Source organism: Nomascus leucogenys, chromosome 18, assembly GCF_006542625.1.
Source record: "Nomascus leucogenys isolate Asia chromosome 18, Asia_NLE_v1, whole genome shotgun sequence".
Classification (NCBI taxonomy): domain Eukaryota; kingdom Metazoa; phylum Chordata; class Mammalia; order Primates; family Hylobatidae; genus Nomascus; species Nomascus leucogenys.
The window spans coordinates 42,889,687-42,898,394 of NC_044398.1; positions in this window are offsets into that span (position 1 = coordinate 42,889,687).

The following is an 8,708-nucleotide window of genomic DNA, read 5'->3' on the forward strand; positions in this document are numbered from 1 at the left end:
AATGTCTACAAGTGTTTTTCCAATGTTATCTTCTAGAATTTTTATGGTTTCAGGTCTTTAAGTCTTCGATCCATCTTGAGTTGATTTTTGTGTAAGGTGAGAGATGAGGATCCAGTTTCATTCTTCTACATGTGTTTTGCTAATTATCCCAGCACCATTTGTTGAATAGGGTGTCCTTTCCCCACTTTGTTTCTGTTTGCTTTGTTGAAGATCAGTTGGCTACATTTGATCAGGCAATCCCACTACTAGTTATCTACTTAGAGGAAAAGAAGTCATTATATGAACAAAACACTTGCACATGCATGTTTACAGGAGCACAATTTGCAATTGCAAAAGTATGGAACCAGCCCAAATACCCATCCGTCAATGACGGGATAAAGAAAATCTGGTATATATACATATACTCCATGGAATACTATTCAGCCATAAAAAGGAATAAAATAATGCCATTCACAGCAATCTGGATGGAATTGGAGACTATTATTCTAAGTGAAATAACTCAGGAATGGAAAACCAAATATCATATATTCTTACTCGTAAGCGGGAGCTAAGCTATGAGGATACAAAGGCACAAGAATAATACAATGGACTTTGGGGACTTGAGGGAAAGCATGGGAGCCAAGTGAGGGATAAAAGATTACACATTGGGTAAAGTGTATACTGCTTGGGTGATAGGTGCACCAAAATGTCACAAATCACCACTAAAGAATTTATTTATGTAACCAAACACCACATGTTCCCCAAAAACCTATTGAAATAAAAAAATAAAATAAGAGTGAGTTTCAAGAGGAGGAAAAACATTGAGAATATAGAATTAAAAAGTGGTTAGACTGACATTTAGAAAATTGTCATATGTAGTCTTATATCTGCCTGTGAGCTGGCATTTATATTATTATTCCAGGTTTCTAAAAGTAAGTGCAATTTTACAGTTTTGCAATGCTAAATAAACTGAAACATGCCATATATTTTGATATATTGTCCTTGAGACGAGGCTGCGTGGTACTGAGTGCAATTTTACATGATGATATGACATGGTTTGGCTGTGTCTCCACCCAAATCTCAACTTGAATTGTATCTCCCAGAATTCCCACATGTAGTGGGAGGGATCCAGAGGGAGGTAATTGAATCATGAGGGCTGGTCTTTCCCATATTATTCTTGTTATAGTGAATAAGTCTCACGAGATCTAATGGGTTTAGCAGGGGTTTCTGCTTTTGCTTCTTCCTCATTTTCTCTTGCCACTGCAATGTAAGAAGTGCCTTTTGCCCCCTGCCGTGATTCTGAGGCCTCCCCAGCCATGTGGAACTGTAAGTCTAATTAAGCCTCTTTTTCTTCTCAATCTCGAGTATGTCTTTATCAGCAGTGTGAATTTGGACTAATACATGATATGATAGCAGAGTCAGTCTGCCAAACAGAAAAAAATACATTACTTTTAATATACATATATGTATACTTTTTTCAAAATCCAGTTGTATCATCCAATTAAATTATGATTTAAAGGTACCTGACAATTAATGGAGAAAAAAAATTAAAACATTTACAATACTACAGTAATTTTGATATTATTATAAATTTTGATATTATTATAAATATCAAAATGTGTAGTTATTAGGCATAAACCTGAAAAAAGCAGAACATCTGAAAACTACAAAATATTGCTAAGATAACAAATAAATGGAATTCACAAGTCATAAATCTCAATATTGTTAAGATGTCTACTTTTCCCACATTGATCTATAACAGTCCCAATCAAATCATAGCTGGATTTCTTCTTTTAGAAATTGACAAACTAAAATTCTGAAATTTAAATAGATATGCAGAGGACCTACAATGGCAAGTTACTCTGAAAGGCAACAAATTTGGAGAACAGCACCTGGTCTCAAGACTTACAAAGTTATAGTAATTAAGAAAATATAGTACTAATATAGTTACATACATGTATATCAGCTAAGTTTTAATAAAGTTCTGAGACAATGCATGGACATAAGGATAACATTTTGAACAAATCTCCTGAAACAATGAGATAGCCCAGTGTGTGTGTGTGTGTATGCGTATGGCTCACTACTTCACACCTGAGAGGTATGAGTGTGCACTACAAAGAGGAACTGGAAAGCTTTGGGTGTGTTGGATATGTTCACTATCTCTTTCATGGTGATTGTTTAATGGGCACATGTACATGTTAAATTCATCTCATTTACACTTTAAATATTGACAGTATGTTTGATATTCATTAAACATAAAGCTGTAAAAAGTTATCAAAAAAGAAAAAACAAATATCATCTCAATAAAGCTTACCCTGACTAGCAACTAGCCATTTTTCAATTTCACTCTTTTTCTAAATTCATTTCATGTACTCAGTTTTATTTTTTGTAATCTCCATGGCATGTATTATCTTCTAGCATAATATGTAGTTGGTGCGCTAATGTCTTCTCCTCCCATTAGAATGTAAGCTTTTTAAAGGAAGTTGTTTTGGTTGTGTTTTTCACTGCTGCATTCCCTGTTTCACCTAGAATAATTCCTTGCACATGCTATATTCTCAACATAGATATGTAGAATAGATAATCATGCCTTTCACAATAAATATCCTTTCTTTTTAGTTTACTGAATTGAGAGCAAGGTGAGTAAAGGGCAATGATTTTATTTGCTTTTTATGAACCTGGGACATGCCTGTGCTTTTCATATAAATGAAATAAACAGATGGATGTGAGTTAAAACAAAAACAACACTTAGCTCTGATTGGGTCAAGGCCCACTCCTTTGTTACATGGGAAAAATGAGACTGCACGTCAAACAAACTTACCATCATAGCTGATTATAAAAGTAATTCTTCCTGCTTATACAGTGCTTTGTAAATCTGAAGTGTTCAAAGAAAAAAATGCCATAATTCCACAATCCAGAAATACTATTAATATGGATATATTTACCTGTAGTCTTTTTCCCCGAATACACACACAAGTGTAAATGTCTAAATGTATAATCACATAGTATGCATGATTTTTAATTATTTCTAGTTTTAGTCGACACAACACAAAAATTTTTATGCAAATTACAAAAACACAACTTAAGCAAAATCTCCCTTGACCACTAGCATGATTACTTTGCTACCTTCTGTTTTTTACATGTTTTAGAATGCATCCTGTAAACCAGTTTACACAAGGTATGAACATAAATCTTCTCCATTTTAATAATTTAAAGCTATGCTCACATTGTCTCATTTTTTAATGTAGAGCATCCAATAAACTAGAGAGACACCATTCATTTTGGTGGCATTAAGAATGAAGTGCCTATGGCTATTTGTCAGATTTGAAGTTTATTACCTGGGAAGCAGGCAACCTTGGTAACTTGCCTGATCACTCTACTATCCTTATTTAGAGCAACCCTACACACAGGAGGAAAGTAATTGATTGGGACAATTATCTAGCCAGCCTTCCCACCTGCTCCCTCATAACAGTCAACCAACTAACTAAACAACAAACAAATAGAAATGAACTCACTATTCTCCTGAAAATAAAAACCATTGTTTTGTAAGTATCTCGATAATGGTAACAAAACCAATTTTACGTGAATGAGATAGATAATTTTACACACAGGAAGGTACAAAAAATGCTTTTGCCTCAAGTATCTGGTTACTTGAAACAAAACATTTATTTTTGGTCTGATTGTCTATGTGTCCTTTCACACTTCTGGTGCGAAACGAGACAAAATTGCCTTCTTTCTCCATTTACCTTTCATTAGACTTACCATCAAGAATAGAATATTCATATTTTTCCTTCAGTGTGAAAACTGTCCCCCTCTGACCCATTCCACAGACCACACCAAAACAGTGACCAATATCCAAAAAGTTGCTATTTGACCCATGAGTTATTTTAAAACAGCACCTCCCTGTGTTGTTGTTAAGGAATTCTTAACAGTGTCGTTAAGGAAGTTTCCAAACTTTTTTTTCTTGGAATTATGCCATCCTTTCTGAGTTCCATTTTAGAGATAAAAGTACAGCACTAATTTAAAATTTAATATTCAGATTACATTTAGAGGTATGCTTGTATATACAGAGTTTTGTATACTATCTCCTTGAATAATGCAGTGGAAACATATTTTCATCAGATTTCTTTCTTAGATCAGTGCACAGCCTCTTCCCAACCATGTCCTGATGTGGAGCTGGCCCATTTCAGCACTGACATCAATGAAGTACCGTCAGGCAATAGGAAACTTAGGGAAACTTAATATTTATTAGTTTGCAGTTTGTCTGAATATTAACTTGGCTGCATTGCATTCCAATGGGTCCTAGACACACAAACGAGATACAAATGGCTTCTGGCCACAGAACTGGAAATAAATTCCATTCCTTCCTTATTAAGCACGTATTCTTTTTGCATTATTCATTTATTTAAAGTTATAGAACACACATAATGTGCCACGCATTGTTGTAGGCTCTGGAGGTACAGAAGCTTGAGATAATGAATGAAAGTGCTTATCACACTGCTGGCATGTGGTTCATGTGGCTAAAGGTAAGAAAGTTTCTAACAAAATTACCCATGAAAAAAACAAAAGCTCAGCAAGATCAAGAGTAATATTCATGGTTATTAGATAATTAATCAGATAATGAATAAATGGTGTGTTTCTAGAGTTACACTACCTGGGCTTAAATCCTGGATGCACCATACACTGGTTTACTATCTTCAGGAAATTTATTAAAAGACTTCATGCCTCAGTTTGCTTATTGGTGCATGACAAAAATGATAGCTGTCATACAGAACTGTGGTGAGGAATAAATGAGCTAACGTGTAAAACAGTAGATTGCCAGGCACAAAAGTGCCCAACACGTGAACTGTTTTTATTATCTACATTACATGCTATCTCATTCAACAATAATCCATGCTATTTTCAAGGTAGAGAAGCAAGCCACCAAACTAACTTGATTTTTAAAATAAAATGCTAAAGATAACTTTTAGACCATTTGCAGGAAATAAACGAAACATCAGTTTACTGGCTTTTAGTTTGCTAAGTTGATTTACGCTGTTGAATCAGGGGAGGGTGCTAGACAGACAAAGATGCTAAGTTTTCAAAATTGTGGTAAAATATATATAATAAAATTTACATTTTAATCATTTTTAGGTGGGCAGTTTAGTGGCATCAAGTACATACACACTGTTGGGCAGCCATCACCACCATTCTTCTCTAGAACTTTTTCATCTTTCCAAACAGAAACGCTATATCTATTAAAAAATATCTCTCCATTCTCCCCTCTTTCAAGCCCCTGACAACCATCATTCTATTTTCTGTGGCTATAAATTTGACCACTGTAAGTGCCTCATATAAATGGAATTATACAGTATTTGTCTTTTTGCAGCTGGCTGATTTCACTTTGCATAATGCCTTCAAGTTTCATCCATGTCATGGAGTGTGTCAGAATTTCATCTCTTAAGTCTACATAATATTCCATTGTGTGTACACACCATTTTTTTCTATTCATCTGTTGATGGACACTTGAGTTGATTTCACCTTTTGACTATTGTTTATAATACTGCTAAGAATAGCAGTGCACAAGCATCTGTTCAAGATCCAGCTTTTGATTCTCTTGGGTATATACATTAACTGTTTCACTACGTTAAATGTAGTGAAACTTCTGATCAAATGGTAATTTTATGTTAGATTTGCTGGGGAACTGCCACATTATTTTCCACAGTGGCTACATCATTTTCCATTTTTACTAGCAATGCACAATGGTCCCAATCTCTTTATACCCTTGTCAACATTTGTTATTTTCTGGGGTTTTGTTGATGATAGTCATCTGATGGGTATGAAATGGTATATCATTGTGGTTCTGATTTGCATTTAACTAATGATTAGTGTATTAGTCCATTTTCACACTGCTGATAAAGACATACCCGAAAGTGCGAAGAAAAAGAGGTTTAATTGGACTTACAGTTCCACATGGCTGGGAATCATGGCGGGAAGCAAAAGGCACTTCTTACATGGTGGCAGCAAGATAAAATGAGGAAGGAACAAATGTGGAAACCTCTGATAAACCCATCAGATCTCGTGAGACTTATTCACTGTAACAAGAATAACATGGGAAAGACCAGCCCTCATTATTCAATTACCTCCCTCTGGGTCCCTGCCACAACTTGTGAGAATTCTAGGAAATGCAATTCAAGTTGACATTTGGTTGGGATGCAGCCAAGCCATATCATTCTGCCCCTGGCCCCTCCAAATCTCATGTCCTCACACTTCAGAACAAACCATGCCTTCCCAATAGTCCCTCAAAGTCTTAACTCATTTCATCATTACCTGAATAACCCAAAAGTCTACAGTCCAAAGTCTCATCAAAGACAAGTCAAGCCCCTTCCATCTATGAGCCTGTAAAATCAAAAGCAAGCTAGTTACTTCCTAGATACAATGGGGGTACAGGTATTGAGTAAACACACCCACTCTAAATGGGAGAAATTGGCCAAAACAAAGAGGTTACACAGCCCATGCAAGTCTGAAATCCAGCAGGGAAGTCAAATTTTTATTAAAGCTCCAAAATGATCTCCTTTGACTCCAGGTCTTGCATCCAGGTTATGCTGATGCAAGAGGTGGGTTCTCATGGTCTTGGGCAGCTCTGCTACTGTGACTTTGCAGGGTACAGCCTCCCTCCTGGCTGCTTTAACAGACTGGCCTTGAGTGTCTGTGGCTTTTCCAGGAGCATGGTGCAAGCTGTTGGTGGATCTACCATTCTGGGGTCTGGAGGACGGTGGCCCTCTTCTCACAGCTCCACTAGGCAGCACCCCACTAGGGACTCTGTGTAGGGGCTCTGACCCCACATTTCCCTTCTGCACTGCCCTAGCAGAGGTTCTCCATGAAGGCCCTGCCCCTGCAGCAAACTTTTGCCTGGGCATTCAGGCATTTCCCTACATCTTCTGAAATCTAGATGGAGGTTCCCAAACCTCAATTCTTGACTTCTGTGCACCTACAGGCTCAACACCATGTGGAAGCTGCCAAGGCTTGAGGCTTCCACCCTCTGAAACCACAGCCCAAGTTGTACATTTGCCCCTTGCAGCCACAGCTGGGGCAGCTGGGACACAGAGCACCAAGGCCCCATGCTGCACACAGCACAGGGACCCTGGGCCCAGCCTACTTTTTCCTCCTGGGCCTCTGGGCCTGTGATAGGAGGGGCTGCCGTGAGTATCATTGACATGGCCTGGAGACATTTTCTCCATGGTTTTGGGGATTAACATTAGGGTACTTGCTATTTATGCAAATTTCTGTAGCCAGCTTGAATTTTTCCTCAGAAAATGGGTTTTTCTTTTCTAATGCATAGTCAAGCTGCACATTCCAAACTTGTATGCTCTGCTTCCCTTATAAAACTGAATGCCTTTACCAGTACCCAAGTCACCTCTTGAATACTTTGGTACCTAGAAATTTCTTCTGCCAGATACCCTAAATAATCTCTCTCAGGTTCAAAGTTCCATAAATATCTAGGTGAAGGGCAAAATGCCACCAGTCTCTTTCTTAAAACATAACAAGAGTCACCTTTGCTCCAGTTCCCAACAAGTTCCTCATCTCCATCTGAGGCCACCTCAGCCTGGACCTTATTGTCCATATCACTATCAGCATTTTGGGCAAAGCCATTCAACAAGTCTCTAGGAAGTTCCAAACTGTCCAACATTTTCCTGTCTTTTTCTGAGCCCTTCAAACTGTTCCAATCTCTGCCTGTTACCCAGTTCCAAAGTCGCTTTCACATTTTCAGGTATCTTTTCAGCAGCACCCCACTCTATTGGTAACAATTTACTATATTAGCTCTATTCATGCTGCTGATAAAGACATACCTGAGACTGGGAAGAAAAAGAGGTTTAATCGGACTTACTGTTCCACATGGCTGGGGAGGCCTCAGAATCATGGAGAGAGGAAAAAGGCACATCTTACATGGTGGTGGCAAGAGAAAATGAGGAAGAAGCAAAAGCAGAAACCCCTGATACACCCATCAGGTCTCGTGAGACTTATTCACTTTAACAAGAATGACACGGGAAAGACTGGTCCCCATGATTCAATTACCTCCCCTGGGTCCCTCCTGCAACACATGGGAATTCTGGGAGATACAACTCAAGTTGAGGTTTGGTGGGGACACAGCCAAACCATAGCAATTAGTGATGCTAGGCATCTTTTCATGTGCTTATTGACCATCTGTATATCTTCCTTGGAGAAATGTCTATTCAAGTCCTTTGCCCATTTTAAAATTAGGTTGCCTTTTCATGACTGAATGGTAAGTTCTGTGGACTTAATACAAATTAATCAACAGATTGCACTTCTTAGTAAAAGCTGTGGAATAAATGTTTAAATGTAAATAAGTAAATAAATGTGTTTTGTCTACATCTTAGTATGAATGAAAGAAAGGAAAATGTATAACTTGTTTCCTTTTAAAGCAGACAAAATGAAGCTGTATACATTTTGGTAGACCCTGAATATAATTACATACACAAATCCTTCACTTCATTTTCTACTGGGCTCTACTGATTATCTTTGTCAGATCTCAATCTCCAAATTTTGTCTATATATGTCATTGATTATGTCCATTGCCTATGATCCTGTGTGTGCATAATTTATGGTTTAAACACTACATACATGCTGGTAATATTTCCCAACTATAAAATGGATTGTTCAGGACATGGTCAACACCTGCTCCTGAGGTAATGTAGCTTAAATATTACTTCATTGGTTCTTATAGCTGCACA